Raw genomic sequence first — 20820 nt, forward strand, 5'->3', positions numbered from 1 at the left:
CAGCAGAAACTCTGCAAGACAGAAGGGAGTGGCAGGACATATTTAAAGTAATGAAAGGGAAAAAACCTACAGCCAATATTACTTTACCCAGCAAGGATCTCATTCAGATTCTACGGAGAAATTAAAACCTTTACAGACAAGCAAAAGTTAACAAAATTCAGCACCACCAAACCAGCTTTACAACAACAGCTAAAGGAAACACAAGAGAAGGAAAAGGCCTACGATAACATACTCAAAACAATTAAGAAAATGGTAATAGGAACATACATATCGATAACTACTTTAAGGTAGGATTAAATGCTCCAACCAAAAGACAGACTGGCTGAATGGATACAAAAAGAAGACCCATGAATATGCTGTCTACAAGAGACCCACTTCAGACCTAGGGACGCATACAGACTGAAAGAGAGGGGATGGAAAAAGATATTCCATGCAAATGGAAATCAGAAGAAAGCTGGAGTAGCAATTCTCATATCAGACAAAATAGACTTTAAAATAAAGACTATTACAAGAGACAAGGACACTACATAATGATCAAGGGATCAATCCAAGAAGAAGATATAACAATTGTAAATATTTATGCACCCAACAGAGGAGCACCTCAATACATAATACAAATGCTAACAGCCATAAAAAGGGAAATCAACAGTAACACAATCATAGTAGGGGATTTTTAACACCCCACTTTCACCAATGGATAGATCATCCAAAATGAAAGTAAATAAGGAAGCACAGGCTTTTTTTTTTTTTTTTGGTGGTACGTGGGCCTCTCACTGTTGTGGCCTCTCCTGTTGCGGAGCACAGGCTCCGGACACTCAGGCTCAGCGGCCATGGCTCACGGGCCCAGCTGCTCCATGGCATGTGAGGTCCTCCCGGACCGGGGCACGAACCCCTGTCCCCTGCATCGGCAGGCGGACTCTCAACCACTGTGCCACCAGGGAAGCCCTGGAAACACAGGCTTTAAATGATACATTAAACAAGATGGACTTAATTGATATTTATAGGAAATTCCATCCAAAAACAACAGAATACACTTTCTTCTCAAGTGCTCATGGAACATTCTCCAGGAGAGATCATATCTTGGGTCACAAATCAAGCCTTGATAAATTTAAGAAAATTGAAATTGTATCAAGTATCCTTTCTGACCACGACGCTATGAGACTAGATATGAATTACAGGAAAAAATCTGTAATAAATACAAACACATGGAGGCTAAACAATACACCACTAAATAACCAAGAGATCACTGAAGAAATCAAAGGGGAAATCAAAAAATACCTAGAAACAAATGACAATGAAAACACGACGACCCAAAACCTATGGGATGCAGGAAAAGCAGTTCTAAGAGGGAAGGTTATAGCAATACAATCCTACCTCAAGAAACAAGAAACATCTCAAATAAACAACCTAACCTTACCCCTAAAGCAATTAGAGAAAGAAGAACAAAAAAATGCCAAAGTTAGCAGAAGGAAAGAAATCATAAAGATCAGATCAGAAGTAAATGAAAAAGAAATGAAGGAAACGATAGCAAAGATCAATAAAAGTATAAGGTGGTTCTTTGAGAAGATAAAAAAAATTGATAAACTATTAGCCAGACTCATCAAGAAAAAAAGAGAAAAGACTCAAATCAATAGAATTAGAAATGAAAAAGGAGAAGTAGCAACTGACATGCAGAAATACAAAGGATCATGAGAGATTATTACAAGCAACTATATGCAAATAAAATGGACAACCAGGAAGAAATGGACAAATTCTTAGAAAAGCACAACCTTCAGAGATTGAACCAGGAAGAAATAGAAAATATAAACAAACCAATCACAAGCACTGAAATTGAGACTGTGATTAAAAGTCTTCTGCAAACAAAAGCCCAGGACCAGATGGTTTCACAGGCAAATCCTATCAAACATTTAGAGAAGAGCTAACACCTATCCTTCTCAAACTCTTCCGAACTATAGCAGAGGGAGGAACACTCCCAAACTCATTCTATGAGGCCACCATCACCCTGATACCAAAACCAGACAAAGATGTCACAAAGAAAGAAAACTACAGGCCAATATCATTGATGAACATAGATGCAAAAATCCTCAACAAAATACTAGCAAACAGAATCCAACAGCACATTAAAAGGATCATACACCATGATCAAGTGGGTTTATCCCAGGAATGCAACAATTCTTCAGTATACACAAATCTATCAATGTGATAAACCATATTAACACATTGAAGGAGAAAAACCATATGATCATCTCAAAAGATGCAGAAAAAGCTTTCTACAAAATTCAACACCCTTTTATGGTAAAAACCCTCCAGAAAGTAGGCATAGAGGGAACTTACCTCAACATAATGAAGGCCATATATGACAAACCCACAGCCAACATCATTCTCAATGGTGAAAAACTGAAACCATTTCCTCTAAGATCAGGAACAAGACAAGGTTGTCCACTCTCACCATTATTACTCAACATAGTTTTGGAAGTTTTAGCCACAGCAATCAGAAAAGATAAATAAAAGGAATCTGAATCAGAAAAGAAGTAAAGCTGTCACTGTTTGCAGATGACATGATACTATACATAGAGAATCCTAAAGATGCTACCAGAAAACTACTAGAGCTAATCAATGAAGTTGGTAAAGTAGCAGGATACAAAATTAATGCACAGTAATCTCTTGCATTTCTATACGCTAATGATGAAAAATCTGAAAGAGAAATTAAGGAAACACTCCCATTTACCACTGCAACCAAAAGAATAAAATACCTAGGAATAAGCCTACCTAAGGAGACAAAAGACCTGTATGCAGAAAACTATAAGATACTGATGAAAGAAATTAAAGATGATACAAACAGATGGTGAGATATACCATGTTCTTGGACTGGAAGAATCAACATTGTGAAAATGACTATACTACCCAAAGCAATCTACAGATTCAATGCAATCCCTTTTAAACTACCAATGGCATTTTTCACAGAACTAGAACAAAAAATTTCACAACTTGTATGGAAACACAAAAGACCCCGAATAGCCAAATCAGTCTTGAGAAAGAAAAACAGAGCTAGAGGGATCAGGCTACCAGACTTCAGACTATACTACAAACCTACAGTAATCAAGACAGTATGGTACTGGCACAAAAACAGAAATATAGATCAATGGAACAAGATAGAAAGCCCAGAGATAAACCCACGCACATATGGCCATCTTATTTTTGATTAAGGAGGCAAGAATATACAATGGAGAAAAGACAGCCTCTTCAATAAGTTGTGCTGGCAAAACTGGACAGCTACATGTAAAAGAATGAAATTAGAACACTCCCTGACACCATACACAAAAATAAACTAAAATGGATTAAAGACCTAAATGTAAGGCCAAACACTATAAAACTCTTAAAGGAGAGAACATAGGCAGAACAGTCTATGACATAAATCACAGCAAGATCCTTTTTGACCCACCTCCTAGAGAAATGGAAATAAAAAAATAAAATAAACAAATTGGACCTAATGAAACTTAAAAGGCTTTGCACAGCAAAGGAAACCATAAAAAGAATGGGAGAAAATATTTGCAAGTGAAGCAACTGACAGAGGATTAATCTCCAAAATTTACAAGCAGCTCATGCAGCTCAATATCAAGAAAACAAACGACCCAACCCAGAAATGGGCAGAAGACCTAAATAGACATTTCTCCAAAGAAGGTATACAGATTGCAAACAAACACATGAAAGGATGCTCAGCATCACTAATCATTAGAGAAATGCAAATCAAAACTACAATGAGGTATCATCTCACACCAGTCAGAATGGCCATCATCAAAAAATATACAAACAATAAATGCTGGAGAGCGTGTGGAGAGAAGGGAACCCTCTTGCACTGTTGGTGGGAATGTAAACTGATACAGCCACTATGGAGAACAGTATGGAGGGTCCCTAAAAAAATAAAAATAGAACTACCATACAACCCAGCAATCCCACTACTGGGCATATACCCTGAGAAAACCGTAATTCAAGAAGAGTCATGTACCACAGTGTTCACTGTGGCTCTATTTACAATAGCCAGGACATGGAAGCAACCTAAGTGTCTGTTGACAGAGGAATGGATAAAGAAGATGTGGCACATATATACAATGGAATATTACTCAGCCATAAAAAGAAACGAAATTGAGTTATTTGTACTGAGGTGGATGGACCTAGAGTCTGTCATACAGAGTGAAGTAAGTCAGAAGAGAAAAACAAATACCGTATGCTAACACATGTATATGGAATCTAAAAAAAAAAAAGATGGTTCTGAAGAGCCTTGGGGCAGGGCAGGAATAAAGACGCAGACATAGAGAATGGACTTGACGACATGGGGAGGGGGAAGGGTAAGCTGGGAAGAAGTGAGAGAGTGGCATGGACATATATACACTACCAAATGTAAAATGGATAGCTAGTGAGAAGCAGCTGTATAGTACTGGGAAATCAGCTCAGTGCTTTCTGTCCACCTAGAGGGGTGGGATAGGGAGGGTGGGAGGGAGACGCAAGAGGGAGGAGATACGGGGATGTATTTATATGTATAGCTGATTCACTTTGTTATGAAGCAGAAACTAACACACCATTGTAAAGCAATTATATTCTAATAAAGATATTAAAAAACAAACAAAAAACCTACCCGTTTGTAATTCTTCTCATTGGCCAGGACTCCTGGTGCTGTGGGAGAGGCCATAATGAGGTTCCCTGACTCGGGATAGGCTCCGCTGCTGGTTAACTTGGGGCTTGAACAAGCAGGCTCCCACCCTGGCTTTAGATTCCGTGTCTGCTCAGCCTGGAGGGCAGGAGGGTGGTCTTCCAGGCCCTCCAGTCCCCTCACCATCTGTTTGCATCGCCTTCTCTCAGTTTGCCCCCCGCCCAGCCCTGTCACTTCCAGAACCATGCAAAAGCGGAAGACACACAGCTGTTGTCAGCCCCTCCCGTGAATGGGGGCGTGGGGGGTAAGGGGAGCACAGGAGGTAGTGGTAAGGTCACAGGTCACTGGACTGGAGGTCAGCAGATGGCTGTTCTAGTTTTGGTTCTGTTGTGTGACCTGGGAGAAGTCATTTTATGTCTCTAGATTTCAGCTTCCCCATTTTTAAAGTGTGCTAATGACCCCATGCTTTGTCCCTCTCTGAAAATGACCAAAGAAGACAAGATGCTGAAAAGTGTTTCTGGCTGCTAGGTGTGCCACCTCCTGACGGTCCCAGGTGGTGTCAGTCTCCTTCACGGAGCAGAGGGACGCTCGCTGGCAGCATCTCTGGTCGTTCATAACCACTGGCGACGGAAGCGGACTTGGGGATGTTGTGTGAGGTTGGGCTTCTGGTGAGGACCTAGACGGGGGTTGTAAGTGTCTTTCCCTACTCGATCTCTGTTCACCCTGAGGGACCTCTGGCCTGTGAGTGACTCACACAGGAAACCACCAGCCAGCTCTTCAAAAAGCTTGGAATCCTCTCAAGGACAGGCTTACTTTTTATTGCTCTGTGTTTATTTGGATGGTGGGGGGAGTGGTTTAGAGAGTCAAGGACAGATCCCTGGAGCGAGCTCCTCCATGGTAGGGTCTCCGTGATTGAATCAGTAAGATGGGAGGAGGTGGGACCTGGTGAGGGTTGGGTTAGGATCCAAGGTATCTAAATGCTGGTCCGTGGACCAGAGCCAGTTGGTGACGTAACTCTCCAGAAGCTTGGCCCCTACTCCAGGTTGGGATGGTACTTTTTCCTTTTTAGCTTCTCCAGTTGCACAGCCAGTTTGGGGAACCACTGGAGTGGGTGGAATTGGTATCTGAGGGCTTGCCTGTTAGGGGGCTCTGTGTTCCCTGCCCACCTTCTAGTACCCATCGGGAAACTGTAGAGTATTACTAGTATTGGCGTTACAGTGTGATTGGATTATTATTAGGGTTGTCTGTTTGTGTGTTGTTCAACTTACCAGGTGACTGCCAGCCTTCGTGATGAGCATTGGGAGCTGGGGAACTTTTGTAGTGTCTATAATTAAGTAGAGTGGACAAAATGGTAGGGAAAGATTCTGGAAGTATCTTATTAGAGTCATGGTCTGGAGGAGACTCAGCGTTCTGCTGGCCTGACCCTCTTAGTTTTGCAGTAGAAGAAAGCGGGATTCTTCCTGGCCCACTGGGGGAATCAAGTCCTAATCAAATACACTGAAAATGGGTTATAATTTTGAGGGCCATTTGAGAAGGAAAGTGGTGGGGATGGGATAGCGCCCCTGATGCCTGATCACCTCGAAAGCTTTTCATGTTTCCAGGTCCTTCTATGATTCATCTGGCCTCAGCTACAGTCAAGAGGTCAGAGAGGTGGTCTCACCTGGGGATTCTTTTTTTAGAAATTCACCTTCTCCAGTATCTACACTCAGGTGCCCCTGGGAAACAGCACCTGTGGCAGGCACCCTTTTCCTCAGGCTGTGCTCTGATGGAAATTCACAGGCACAACCCCAAATTCAGAGGAAACAAACTCCTCTCCGCCACTACCACTGTGACCTGGTTTCCCAAAATGCAGGGCTCAGAAATCACTTTCTCATCAGGCTAAAGTCGCTGTGTTTTCTCTATCATATCCTTCCCTTCCCCCCAACTTCCTGTTTTCTCTTCCTCTTTTCTCCATCCGCACCCCATCTCTCCAGCCCTGTCCCAGAACAGGAACAGAGACCGAGCGTTGATCATCACGATTTCCTGATGGGCCCTCTGGTTGCTCAGAGCCAGGGCCGGCCTGGCTTCTCTGGGGCACATGAGCCCTGGCTGGCAGTATACAGGAAGCCAGGGCCTTTAGAGCCTCCTGTCTGAATGAGAACCTAACGAGAATAACCCTTCACATCCTTGCAACGTTAACAGCTGCCAAAGAACTTTCTCCTGCCTTCCAGCTAACACACTGGAAAAATAAGACAACTCCTAGTGTTTTGGCCTAATAGCTCTAGTCCAGTTTAGATGGACAAAACATCGATTTGGGAGTTAGATATGAGTTCATGCCTGGTTCTGCACCGAACTCTCTTTATGACTCTTCAGGGCACTCTAGTTCTCTCTAGCTCGGTTCCCTAACCAGAAAAATGGAGTTCCTGGTACCTTTAGCAGAATTTTTGAGGACAAATTAGGAAAATGTAAGGTTCACCGATGTGCCTGTTAGGTATTATTTGCTTAACAAATGTGAGATCCCTTCTTTGGTTTTGGTTTTTGGCCCAGAGGAGTGGCTGTTCAAATGTTTGGTGTTCAGAAAAATCACATAATAAAACAACAAGGTCCTACTGTGTAGCACAGGGAACTATATTCAATATCCTGTAATAAACCATAATGGAAAAGAATCTGAAAAAGAACATATATGTGTGTGTGTGTGTGTGTGTGTGTGCATGTATAACTGAATCACTTTGCTGTACACCAGAAAGTAATACAACATTGTAAATCAACTAGACTTTAATAAAAAAAACAAGAAAAATCACATAATAAATGATACTCATGGGAGGAAAACCCATGTCTGTTCCTGTGTTTTCATGAAACATGGAGAGAGAGACAGACAGACAGAAAGAGATAGAGAGATAGAGACAGAGAGAGACCAGGAGACCTAGAGGCTGGGTGCACATACATCTATCATTAAAAAACCAAGTCCACCCACTGCTGTGCCCACAGGTCCCACTATTCCATAACAGTATTTTTCTAATGAGATAAAGGGAGAATCCTCCCAACCCCGTGCCTGAGCTGGACTGTTTTACTCAACCCCCAGGAGTAAAACTACAGAAACAGCAAAATGCAGAGCAAAGTGCCACCTCCCGTCTTGAAAATCCGTTAAATAAAAGACTTCTATTCAGGGTCAGTGACCACTTGTTTGAGAAGCCAGCCCAATCATGTGGCTGCTTTTTTTAAAAATTCCAGAGACCAGAGAGTCAGAGACACATTCTAATCTGGAATCTCATCCCGAGCGGCTAAACCCTTGAAGGAAGCTCTTTTCTTCTCTGAGCCTCAGTTTCCTCAACTACAGAAGCATTAGACAAGGTTATTGCATTTCTTCCAGCCCTAGGAATCTGTGATTCTGGGACTCTCTCTGCTCTCCTTAAAAGAATGTATTATGATGAGAGGAGAAGAGGAAACGGCCTCTCCTGGTAACATCACTTGCATTCCCTTTCTGCAGATTATCACTCACCAAGAACAGAGAAACCACAGGACTCTTGGGGACCACAGCCCTGATTTAGGGAGCCAGACTTGTCTTGGCCAAACAGCTGCTCATCTGGTTCGTTCCATCAGCCTGGATTGGTGAATCTGAGTCACAAGGGAGATCTCCAGGTAAGAATCAACTGTCTCTGCTTATGGCCAGCAGCACGGTGATGACCAACATCGTAGTGCAGAGAATCTGCGATATGCAGGCTTACGGGATACCTGCAAGTATTGAGGATGGTCCTTCCACCAGATTTGTCATCTCTGATTGGAAGCCATCCTTCCTAACACCATATACATGTACAAGGAAAAAAACCGAAAAGCAAAAAAAACAAGGACATAATGAAGAATTGATGTGCACTTCAAAGTAGCTGTAATTTCGAAGTGCTTAAATGTCCCTGGGTTCTATAACTGCATTCTGAGTGGGAGCTGTTGCTATCTTCAGTCTTTTTAGTGTTTAGGCAGGAAACAGTCGCTTGGAACTACATGCAGGGGGAGAGCAGATTAGAGCTGTTGCTGGAGGTCGCTTTGTCCCTGCAGAATGCATCTGAGGGCTTCTTTCTGGCCATCCAGACTGAGACCAGCAGGGAGAGAAGTAGCCCACCTGGCATGGAATTTAGGTCTCATGCCGGAAGTCTGGCTGGCATCTCACTTGCTGTAACATTTTTAGAGGTAAATGCGGCTGAATTTAGAGGTAAATTCGGCACCGCGATGCACCAGCCTCAGATCACCACTCCCCTTGCCCTCTTCCCTCACTGCCAGCATGTTGGTTCTCTCCCTCTTTCACCTTCTCCCAGTTATGGGCACTTTTCTTCTTATCAGGAAGGAGAGGGCCACACCTACTTGAACATCATTGAACTTGGACCTGACACGGGCTGACATCCCTCTCCAATGACTCAAGGTCTGCTGATTTCAGCTCCTTGGACTTTGTTGTATTAGCACATCTCCTCTAAGCTGGCCCAGGGCACCCACACATCCAAGGTCAGGAGTCACGAAGGAAGTGACAGTACACTGAGATGATCTCACACCTGTTACTCTTTCAGCGGTTGCTGCTGTGACCATCTGCTCTCCTCTCCTAGAGCTCTTCTTTTGCATTTAGATATCCTGATTGTCCCTCAAAACTAAAACCAGAAGCATTTCATGAAGCTGAGAATCACCTGTAAGACCAGGTGATTTCTCAGGTATTTTCCAATTCTGAGTTCCTGGGATTATTTTATCCCAGGCTTGGTCCTTATACCAGATTCTCATTCTTGAGGGGAACAGATTTATCTTGTGCTCCCTTCCCTTCTTCCTCTTGTGGTTTCTTTCCCCAGAGGGGTCCCTGAGCTGTAGCGTACTTCAGAGGAAGGAGAAGAGCTTTTGAAATTAGACAGACCTGACTTCAAATCTCAGTTCTGCTATTTATCGGTTGAGTGATTTTGCCTAGATCGTTGTAAATTCCTGAGCTTCTGTTTCCCCATCCGCAAGATAGGGACAGTCCTCCCTGTGTGGCAGGCTTGTGGTGAGGCGCAAAGGAGACGGTAATGCATTAGCATAGTTTCTTGCTTATAGTAAACCTCAAAAAATGTCAGATTAATCAGAGGTATTTCAGTACAGCTTTGAGCCCTCGTTGGGTTGCATTTGAACCTGTGCCTAAAGTCTAGGGACAGACCTTGTCTACACACGCAGTTAAGGAAGCCCAGAGCTGTTAATCTTTTTTTTTTCTTTTTGCGGTACGCGGGCCTCTCACTGTTGTGGCCTCTCCCGTTGCGGAGCACAGGCTCCGGACGCGCAGGCTCAGTGGCCATGGCTCACGGGCCCAGCCTCTCTGTGGCATGTGGGATCTTCCCGGACCGGGGCACGAACCCGCGTCCCCTGCATCGGCAGGCGGACTCTCAACCACTGCGCCACCAGGGAAGCCCAGAGCTGTTAATCTTGATTTCAGAGTTCCTCTTCAATACCGGCCCGTTCTCACCTCGCCTTGGCCAGATCGCCCTCTGTGGTTCGGCCATTTGAAGGTTTGCCCTGTTACATCCAACCTCAGGTCTCACCACCCTCCCGGCCTGTTGAGTCCATCCTTTGTCCTATCAGATAGTAGCTGAAAACTAACTCACCCCCAGCAGCTTTTTCACTTCAAACCAGTGTACTTCCAAGACCCAGAGGAATGTCCTCACAGTTGGAGCCAGGTGTCCTGGCCCCTCAGCGAGACAGTTAAGTTTCAAGCACATGTTCATCCAGGCCCACAGCACTGGCTTTCTTCCTTGACTGTGGACTGTTAGCTATTGTGGGGCATTCATTTATCCAGCCATCCGTGCATTCCACAAATATGTATGGAGCATGTCCTACGCAGCAGGGGTATTCTTGGTGTTAGGGATCCACACGAAACAAAACAAAGCAAAAAACAAAATTCCTGTTCTCTTCAAGCTTGCATTCTAGTGGGATCAGGGGAGTGTCAATAAATAAATAAGCGTATACTGTACCAGGTAGTATTAAGTGTTATGGAAAAAATAAAGCAGAAATAATGATAATAAAGCCAAGTCAGAGTGAGAGGAAGTTGGGGGAACAGGCATTGCTGTTTTAGGCAGGATACCAGGGAAGGCCCCCCTGATTAGGTGTCATTGGAGCAGGACCCGAACAAAGCGAGGGAGGGAGGCTTGAAGGAAAAAGGGAACAAAGGCTCTCAGGTGGGAATGTTCTTGGGCTTCAAGGAACTGCAAGAGGATTGGAGTGGAAGGAACGAGGGACAGTGGAAGGAGGTGAGGACAGAGAGAAGTGGTCAGATGGTGCAGGCCTCATGAGCCACCGTGAAGACTTGGGCTTGTATGTTCTGGTTGGCTTTTCCAGAGAATCCTGTACCCTTCCTCCCTCTTCCCCAGAGAGTCTCAAAGGCTTCATCCCTAAAACATCCTGAAATAGAAATAAAGATGGATGTTCTTGACCAGTAGAGTGTTTGCCATTCATTCCAAAACCCGTATTGGTTACTAGGTACCGACACTCTGGAGGTAAATGAGACTTGGCCGCCCTGTCCTAGGAGCCCGTGGCCCGGCACTGGTTCAAGGCTGCTTGGAGAAGATGCATTGATAAATCAGGTCCAAGTGAGCAGTTGTCCTAATTTGGTCATTGTGGTACCGATTTGCTAGAGTAGGAATTTCCCCTGGGACCTCCCACAGGTCACTGGTACCAATTCTCTTGGAATTCATCCACCTAGACTATTGCCAAGTCTGGCCTTCTGGGTAGAGGGAGGACCAATCCATTCAACAAACATGTGAGTGCCTATTCTGTATCAGCGCCAGTGCTAGACACCGGGGAAAAGGATGCTGAGATTCAGCTCCTGCCCTCAAGTTGTTTATGGTTTCACTAGGAGGCCTGCTAGACAGCACCCCAGTTGTCAGTGTTCTGATCAGAGTGGGTGTGAGGGACCAAGAGGTGGGGTGCTTGAGGTAGTGAGCTCCCCATCCTTGGAAGCATGTGAGCAGAGTGAGGGGCAGAGCCGGAGAAGCTTCCTGGGGACACGCTGTCTCCACTCCGTCCTAGAGATGAGGGGTGGTCTGCTAGGTGAATATCGGGGAGGGTGAGAAACTTCAGGGAAGGTCTCCAGGTAGAGGAGAAGCATACACGAAGGCTGCCTCTTGGAGGGACTCGCTGTGGCCGTGCAGGTGAGGTGAGGTGAGTCAGAGAGGGACTCACTCAGAGATGGAAGCTGGGAGGATTAACCAGGGACCTTGAATGTCGAGCTGAGAGAGTTGAGTCCATTCTGAGGACAGCTCAGAGCTGGTAACAGGGCTTTAAGCAAAGATGGATGGCAGTTGCAGTCTTACAAAGCAAAGGGCCGAATTTTATTTGACCCTCTGTTCTCTAAAGTGCATATTTTATATCTACTCCTTGCAATATTGAAACAGTTTCCTCAGCTGTAAAATGGGTTCACACAGATCAGCCGAATGGGAGGTTGTGAGGGTAGATACATGGCCTTTCCACCCCCAGGGCCCTGGGAGTGGTAAGTGCTGACAGCACTTCATGTGCAACGTGTTGCACAAATTGCTGGTGAATGGCTAGAACAGGAGCCTTTTTTCTGATGAGAGAAGGTGGCTGGCAACAGTCCGTGCTATTCTAGTAGAAATGATGGCATTTAGATCTTGATCTGCTTTTTTTTCTGGTCAGAAAACAAATACCCATTTCTGAAACCCTCTCTCTGCTGAACACTAAAATAAGAGTGTTCTCTTTAAAATGTGCACATTCATTAAACAGATAATACCTGAGCCCTCACCATGCCCCAGACACTGTGCTAGGCCTGGAAGCATCAAGACAAATCAAGCCCAGTCAGCCCCTCCAGGAGTTCATAAGCTCATGACGAAGACAGAGGAACCAACAGTCATGGGAGCAGGTGGTGGGCAAGAGCCCCGGCATGAACAAAGTGATGTGGGTGCAGAGAGGGAGCCTGCCCTCTGCCCAGGCAAGTCAGGGAAGGCTTCCAACAGGGGCCATGTGAGCTGGGCACTAAAGGATGAGTAGGAGTTGGGATCTGGGAGAGAGTACAGAACAACACTGTCATCAACTCAGTTCTCTGTGATGGTGGTGGGGAGGAAATAGCCAGGGCATCGTCATGCACGGATAATGCCTCAGCTCTGCTTTTAAAACTCCGCCAGTCGCCATCCTCCCACCTCGTTCCCAGCGGTGACTGAAAATAATCAAATTGACTAATTTGAGTTCATCTCTTCTCCGACGCTATGGAGGTGTTAGTGAGCAGAATAGGATAAGGGTTGGGGGGCCAGAAAAGGAAGTAGAAAGAGGAGAAGGAGGAATCCATTTCCATCATCCAGAAACACTGATTGAACAGCATAGCTGTCTGGTGGCAAAATTCAACTTTACAGAGACCTGGGTCTGCTTCTTCGCAGTGAAAACTGCAAGAGATTTTTAAAACTGTATCTGTCCTTCTACCTTTCTCTTAGAAAAAATATATATAGGTGTGTGTGTGTATATATATATATATGTGTGTGTGTGTGTGTGTGTATGTGTTATGTATATGCACATTCTAGTGTATATGTGCATGATATATATGTAAGTGCGTATATACATGTATATGCGCATTTATATTATATAGAATTTATTCTAACCTAGCACAGAGCCTGGTGCCCATGACCTCCAGTCACACTTGCTGGTTGGAGATGGATGTGTGGTTTAGAACTGACCTTGCTGACCTGCACACGTCCCCAGATGTGCCAAAGTCTCTAAAGGTCATGACATTGGATGCTCACAGGCACAGCAGAAGGGAGTCTTGGTGTCGGCTACAGAAGAGGAGACTGCAGCTCAGAATGACGAAGCATCTTGCCCAAGGCCCACAGCTATTAGGTGGTCAGGATTCAAACCCTCTTCTAACTGTCCCTCTTCCACTGTATATGCTATACGTCACCCTATCTATAAATGGGTGAAGCTTCCAGTAAACCAAGGAGGAGATTCTACAACTAAGACTTGCCCTTGGAAGGGTCCCTCAATTAGGGCTTCAAACTGCAGAGCTGGGACGACCAGTGGCAACTCACCAGAGTCAGGGATGCACGTGTCCGGAAATGCTCTGTGGATCCCTCCAGCGCTGGCAAGCACTCTACACCTCGGCCTGCAGGGGAGGGAGAAGGGAGGAAAGAAGGAAGGGAGGGAGGGAGGGACGGAATGACAGGCATCAGGGTTAACTTGGGTTCTAGTCCAGGCCTGGCACTGACTCACCTTTGACCTTGGACACCCCTTCCCTTCCCGTCATCACTAGGAGGGTGTTGGGCTTGATTGTCCAACTTCCATTTCTGAACTCGTCCCCAAGGAGAGTCCTCGAATCCTGCTGACTCCCCACGTCGTGCCGGGGGACCCCAGTGTAGGACTCGAATTCACATCATCACCACCAGGAAGCTCTCGAAGGTGAGAAACCAAGGCCCTCACCTCCTCATGGACGGCCGGGCCTCCACCAGCCCTGGAAACAGAACAGCTGAGCCGGTACAGAGTAGAAGGATGGCTCGGTTGTACCTCATCCTCCCAGCCTTCTGCTGGGAGCCCCCGGTGTAGCTGCTGCCCTTGCTCAGTCCCCTCTTCCAGCCCTCCGGCCTCCTTGCAGCTCTGTCTTCCAACCCAGAGAAGGGCTGGAAAAGAGGAGAATCAGCTTGGAGTGTTGGGCTCCGCCCTGATGGCAAGCTTCCTTTCTCTCCTGGGGACCTGTAAGCTGCCAGTCCAGGAGTCCCAGGAGGGAGACTGCACCTGACCTGGAAAGCAGGAAGGAAGCCAGGGGTCAGGAGCACGCTGCACACTGGCAGAGAGAAGAGTCCTGCAGAGTCATTCATGTGATCGCAGGCCTGGCCATCAGTGCCCCGCAGGACCCCTTTCCCCACGTATCGGCTCTTTCCGCCCTGACCCGGCTGCTAGCCAAGCAAGTAGGGCAACGGCAGTCTACCAGTTTTCTTCAGTTACCGTAATGTGGATACAAGGAGCTGGACATGTGATGACATTTGCAAAGGCCCATGTCCCTAGTTCTAAGGGAGGCCACATGGCACGGTGTACATCAGAGTGGGCTTTGGGTGAGATTTGCTTTCACTGGGGTTGTCGTGAGATGCTGTGTCCTGCCGTGGTTATAGCACAGACTGCAGCTGGACAGCCTGGGCTGGGACCTTCCTCTGCCGCTTCCAGCTGGTGAGCTCGGGCTGACCGGACGTCTCATCCAGAGACCAGAGGCTGGAGAGTCCCCTGAGCCAGGTGGCTTCTCAGAGGAGCTGGGGGGCCTGGAGTGAAGGCGGGGGAGATGGAGGCCTGAGCCGAAGGCTGGACAGTGGGTTGAGAGAAGGAGGGAGGAGTTGACTAAGGATGATTAGGGAGGGGTGCCATTCTGAGTGGGAGACTGGGAGAAGAGCTAAAGAGGGTGCAATTCTTGAGAGTGGTTTTCTGGTGTTGGTGTGGGCGGTAGGCTCTGCTTTAAGCCTTTTTGGTGTGAAGTGCCTGGGGCCACCAGGTGGAGATCCATCCCCTTTGCCCAGCTCCGGTGTCAGTCGAGGAAGAGGGCTCAGGATGCGCCAGCAAAGGGCCCCCATCGCACAGGATGGAGCAGGCCCCTCTGCTCCCGGCAGAGCGAGCACAGGCCCCTCTGTGTGCGGCCCGAGAGCCCTGGCCAGGCCTCCTCCTTGAAGGGCCTGACAAAGACTGGCTTGTTCTCCCCTGACATCAGACCTCGCCCTCAGGATTTCTCTGTTCTTCTGGGGCAAGATCTCACACAGTGATAATAGAGTGAACGGGAAGAGGGAGGAATCAAGTGAAAGCTGTCTCAGGCGTCACCATGCCAACCCACTCCCCTGGCTGAGGGTAGGAAGAGGGCGCCTGCCGCGTGTGCCCTGCGCATCTTCCAGGTCACACCCCGGCAGGGACAGCCCTGAGCTGCGGGCGTTCTGGTTGGAGCCGAACGGGAGCTGCTTGTATTGGTTCCGAGAGATGCTAGCTGCCTGGTCAGTGACGGACAAAATATTAGTGAGTCACATTACTTAATGGCTGCATACAATGGGTGGATTGTTTTGTGTGTGTGTGTGTGTGTGTGTGTGTGTGTGTGTGTGTGTGTGTGTGTGTGTTTTAGCTTAAGTATTGCATTTAAACACCTGGGTTTTCTATTTTAACAAAGATTTATAGTGAGTTCTGCCTTGGAAATTTCATAAAAGCTTACTATTTAGCGGGATCTGTGAGATCACCTGCTCTTGAGTCTGTCTGACCCTCTTTTCAGATGAGTGAACGGAACCCGGGAGAATGGGAGACAGGAGTAAAGCTCTTATAGGCACCCAGGATTCGGACCCTGTGTGACAAGTACTCAGCATAAGACCCCTAGTGAGGGCTTACTCTGCTATCCCTGCTTACTTTTTGAGCTTGGACTTGTGCCAGATGGGGTCAATAAATGAACTCACTCGTAAAACAAAATGAATATGAAACCAGTCCAAGGGGAACCGCTAGTTTCATTTATCTTAAAATAATCCTGAAACAACCGTTTACTTGTGAGATTCAGGAAGAAAAGGGGATTTGACACCGGAACTTCACATCCTTGGTCCAGTGCAGTGGTTCTCAAGCTCATGGCCAAGGCCATAGGCTAGTAAGTGAAAGGGGAGCCCGTGTCTCCACTGTCTCTTCAGTGCGTTTCCCACACTCCATACTCCACTTCATCAAATGACCTGGGATTGCTTTATTTAGCTGGGTTCTCAGCTGGTAGGAACTGCGGAGCAGTCCCAGACCTGGTGCTTGAGTAACAAGTTGCTGTCTTCAAGTGGAATTTAGAAATAGCCTAAACAATACTTGATCTGTCTGTGAGGACTGAGAGCCCTCTAGCAGATGCACGGCACAGCTTTCAAATTTAGTCATTTGTGGCCACAGACACCAGCCGGGGAAACCCGGCTGCAGGGTAAAGTTCAAACCAGGGTAGTGCATGGTTGAGTCATCAAGAGCACGGCCGGGTTTGAACATAAATCTGGAGCTAAACTTGGGAAGGTTGTTCGTTTGGTTTAACTGTGGTCTTGCTGGATCCATCCAAACAGGGAAGTTCCACTGTGACTGTGCTGCCTTCTCTGTGTGTGTTGAGTTTCCTGCAGGGGCATCGTCTGCGAAAGCAATGCTGTACTTCTGCACGCCTCTCTGTCTATAAATACAGGGCGGGGTTACCGATCGCTAACGGAGGATCCCCCGCTCTCCTAATTTACACTTCCAGAGTGTTTTCCAGATCCAAAATATAATTTTAAGTGGACATTTCACCAAAATGAGCTGTCGTAATTCATTTTGATAAGCTTGGATAAGATTTCAGCATTTTCTTTCTTTCTTTTACTCTTTACATTTTGCAACTGGAGTCGGGTTGATTCAGCCACCAGACAGATGTTTCCCTGGTTGGAACACGTGATTTAAGACATTAGGGGAAGAGGCAGGGGAAGGTGATTACTAAGCCAAGTGGCTGAATCTATTAATTTTTCTTTCCCAAATGTCATGGCTCCGTTTCCAGCAAAGTGGTCAAGATCAATGCTTTTGAAATGACCTTGAACAGGAATGAAGTGAGTTTGTGTGTTAAGTAAGCGCTGGGTACCACAGCTGCGAATTTGAACCCTTTTTACTGCTAAGAATAAATATATTCAGGGCATTGAAACTGATCCCCCTGCTTTGTCCCTTTTCCAAACTTCTGCTTTTGTACTAAGCACCTACCCTGACCAGGTCTGGCATTTTTAACGTGAGATGAGCACGCCCCTTAGTGGAGAAAGTACTTAACTGCAAGCTCTTAACATTTGCCCAAAGAAAAGCTCTCGGTTTTTACAGAAATATATCGCTTTAGTAACTCTTAAAGCCAAACTACTTGTCTACGTTGGAGGGTTATCGTGAGAATTAAATGCGATAATTTGTGGGCAGCACTTTAAATGGCACTGAGTGCAGGAATGACAATCAACTGCTATTATCACGCTTATCCGAGAATGAGGATTTGGGAAGCAGGGGGTTGAGTGACGCCATTTTTGGAGTCTTCAGGATTTCAGCTTCAGGGCCCTCTGTGCCCACACTGTTACGTATTAGGAAAGGTGAGTGAAGAGTAGTGGACAGGATTTACCTGGGGCAGGACCCACTGCCCCGAGGCGGAAAGCAGTGCCGGCCACTTCAGAATACAGGCCTCCCCACCGTGCAGGGATTTGGATTGAAAAGAGCATCCACGCAATGCGACTCCACCTGCACTTGAAGAGGAGGCACTGTTCCTTTGCCACGCCTGTCCCTGACCTTGGACTTCTCCCGGCTCAGCCTCCGGACGCTCAGAAGTCTCCACAGGCCACCCTCTGTGAAAATGACTCCTAGTGGCGGGAGATGTCTTTTTCAGAAGTTAACGTGGGCATCGTTGAGGCCGTAGTTTGCCTTTCTGACGACTCAAGTTTTCTTTCTTTTAATTGTCAAGCATAAGATGAGACCCCTATGAGTCTGTTTCTTCATGTGCCTGAAGCTGGTTACATCTTTATCAAACGGGATGTGAAAGTGGGGAAACGATTTGCCTTCCCTCTCTCCTTTCTTTCTTCCTTCATCCCTTTCTTCCTTCCTTTCATTCCTCCTTCTCTCTCACTTTTTCCTCCTCTCCCACCAGCCCCTCCTCTTTCCTTCCCTCTTGCTCTAAGTGGATGATTGACAAGAGGTCCTTGGGTATAGATTTTGGCATCCACGCCATCTCTGGTCCACTCACTTTTTCATTTATTTGGAAACATATTCCCTGAACAGCCTACTCTGGATTCAAACATAATCCAGTCCCAGTTCCGGTGCTGGGGGTATTCATCCTTTAAGAGGAGAGGCAGGCAGGTAAGCAGGGGTGACAGGACCATGGGGAGGTGCTGGGAGAGGGCTCCCGGGGCCGTGGGGAGAGGAGCGGAGGGCAGCGCATCCCCCCAGGACTGGCACCGGGAGCACGGCAGGCCCCAGGCTGGTGGTGGATGTAAGTTTGCCTGGCAGAGAACCACCTTTATAGTGGGTTTAAAAGCCACCTAGGAGGGGCTTCCCTGGTGGTGCAGTGGTTGAGAGTCCGCCTGCCGATGCAGGGGACATGGGTTTGTGCCCTGGCCTGGGAGGATCCCACATGCCGTGGAGCAGCTGGGCCCGTGAGCCATGGCCGCTGAGCCTGCGCGTCCGGAGCCTGTGCTCCGCAACGGGAGAGGCCACAACAGTGAGAGGCCCGCGTACCGCAAAAAAAAAAAAAAAAAAAAAGCCACCTAGGAAAACCGGGTCCCACCACTTCATCATAACCAGGAGACTGGGATCTGCCGACAGGTCTCAGGGCCAGGCCTGTGACAGCTGTCCCTCCAAAGGCCTCTCAACTCCAGCCACCGAGAGTGTGATCTCAGCCGTGGGGGACCTGGGGTTCCCTTCGTTCCAGCCCCAGGCCTCACTGACAGTTTCTCCCTGGCCTCCCTCCCACTCCACAGCCCCCTCCTGCATGAAACCCTCCCAGATCCTTCCAGCCGGAGGATTCCTCTCCTCTCTTCCACCCTCTTCCCAGATACCAGTCCTCACTAGAATCTTCCACTCGTTACAGCTGTCTTTAAACATAGCCTCTCACCCTCACTGGATGGTGCAGGGACCGTGGCTCTAGTTTCTAAAAAGAGCAAATGTTCATGCAGTTGCTCCTTTGACCATGCACCCACTTCCCTGGACTCTGTCAAGGACTGTGCTGGGTGTGGAGGCTGGACCAATGATTAAGACCTGCGTTCAGGAAGCTGAGCAGACACATATGAATATTATATTTTTGTTAGAAATATATACAGGATACACGGGGTGTATATATTAGGGCCATAAGAAGGAAGAGGCCAGTTCTAACTTGGGAGCTAGTGGCAAGGGAGAGGAGGGGTGTTGGATTTGGGTGGAGGTGGGGATCAACTGAATCAAATCACACATAAAGTGAAATGTAGGTGGGTAGATCACCCGGCAGAGCCAACAGAGTTTTGCCAACTAAACAGAATCTTCAGTGTTACTGGTAATTTCTAGAAATGTTGAAAGAATTTATTACTTATTTCAACTGAATGCTGCTATTTCCTGGGCACAGTAAGTAGACTTCCAAAGCCTTGGGAATTAACAGCATCATTTCACCATCTCTTGGAATTGTTTTGAAAGCCAGTGGACGTAGCTTTGGTGTTTGCCAATTATCCCTAACCTAGTGCCTTAATGTTACAATTATATTATTATCCTAACTGCAGTGAGATCTGATTTGGGCTCTGAGGGCTGGGACTGTGGCGGCTTTTCAATTGCTTCTGGAATTCCAAAGGAAAAGAGTCTGAATTAGAGAATGTCATATTAGACCTCTGAATACACGTGATAGATGAAAGCTGGCTGCCCAAGCATTGCCTAATACAGGTACTTTGGGGCCCGCTTCATCAAATATATGAAAGTCGTAGTTAGCCTGTCTGCGTATTTCATGATGTTTGATGCTTCGGAAGTACAAAAGGGCTTGAGAACAATTTCTCTTTAGTAGTTTAAGTGTTCTACCTGATTTCTGAATTACTGCTTTTTCACAGAGGTAAACTCTGGAGTACTCCCTGAGTGCAGCAGTGGCCAATTTTGAGATAGCATGGTGCTGGGAATCTATCACCACCATCCTTCCCAAATAGCTGGAAATCCAAAGGGCTTCAAGGAACAAGCCAGGGATGCTCTGTGGAAGTGCTGTCAAGGCGCAGTTCTGTTTCTTAAATGGAAATCTCATCCCATCTCTAATTACCTTAGCTCCTGGTGTGGCTTTAGGTTGCCTGAATACATTTCTGGAAATTGTTGGGCATTCTCATTGCATTAAAACCTCAGGATGTTGGAACGAAGAGGAGTTTCCCAGGTCATCTAGCCAGTCCTGGTGGGTTACAGATGTGATAAGGATGAGACTCAGACGGAGGGGGTGACCTTCTCCAAGGTCTTGTAGCAAACAAGCGGCTGAAAACAGATTAGGACAAGAGACAGTGACTCCCGTGCATTTGGTGGCATTACAGAGGCATTACAGTCGCGGTAGCTTCCATGACCTTCAGGCCCCAGGGTTACATAACAACTGCCTGACCCGCCCAAGGCACCAAGCTGCATTTCTGCCCTGGAGTTTCCTTGCTTCTGCTTTCTGAATTCAAAGTTCCTATATAATTAGTCTTCAGTAGATTCTCCTGACCGTCTCTCCCTCTACTTTCCCCCCAAAACACACTTTCTATTTTAGAGGTTCATGCTGTACCTCA

The 20820-nt window shown here is 46.8% G+C and overlaps 1 protein-coding gene across 1 annotated transcript in view; it reads left to right on the forward strand.

Moving 5' to 3' along the window:
• CYRIA (CYFIP related Rac1 interactor A) overlaps positions 1–20820 on the forward strand; it is a 107374-nt gene that overhangs the window by 41048 nt on the left and 45506 nt on the right. Inside the window, exon 2 of the mRNA XM_022554190.2 lies at positions 8115–8266. The gene's annotated coding sequence lies outside the window, so the exon portion shown is untranslated. The remainder of the gene's footprint in view (positions 1–8114; positions 8267–20820) is intronic.

Source organism: Delphinapterus leucas, chromosome 13, assembly GCF_059928025.1.
Source record: "Delphinapterus leucas isolate spDelLeu-1000000601 "Yukka" chromosome 13, BTC_Dleu_Yukka2, whole genome shotgun sequence".
NCBI lineage: Eukaryota > Metazoa > Chordata > Mammalia > Artiodactyla > Monodontidae > Delphinapterus > Delphinapterus leucas.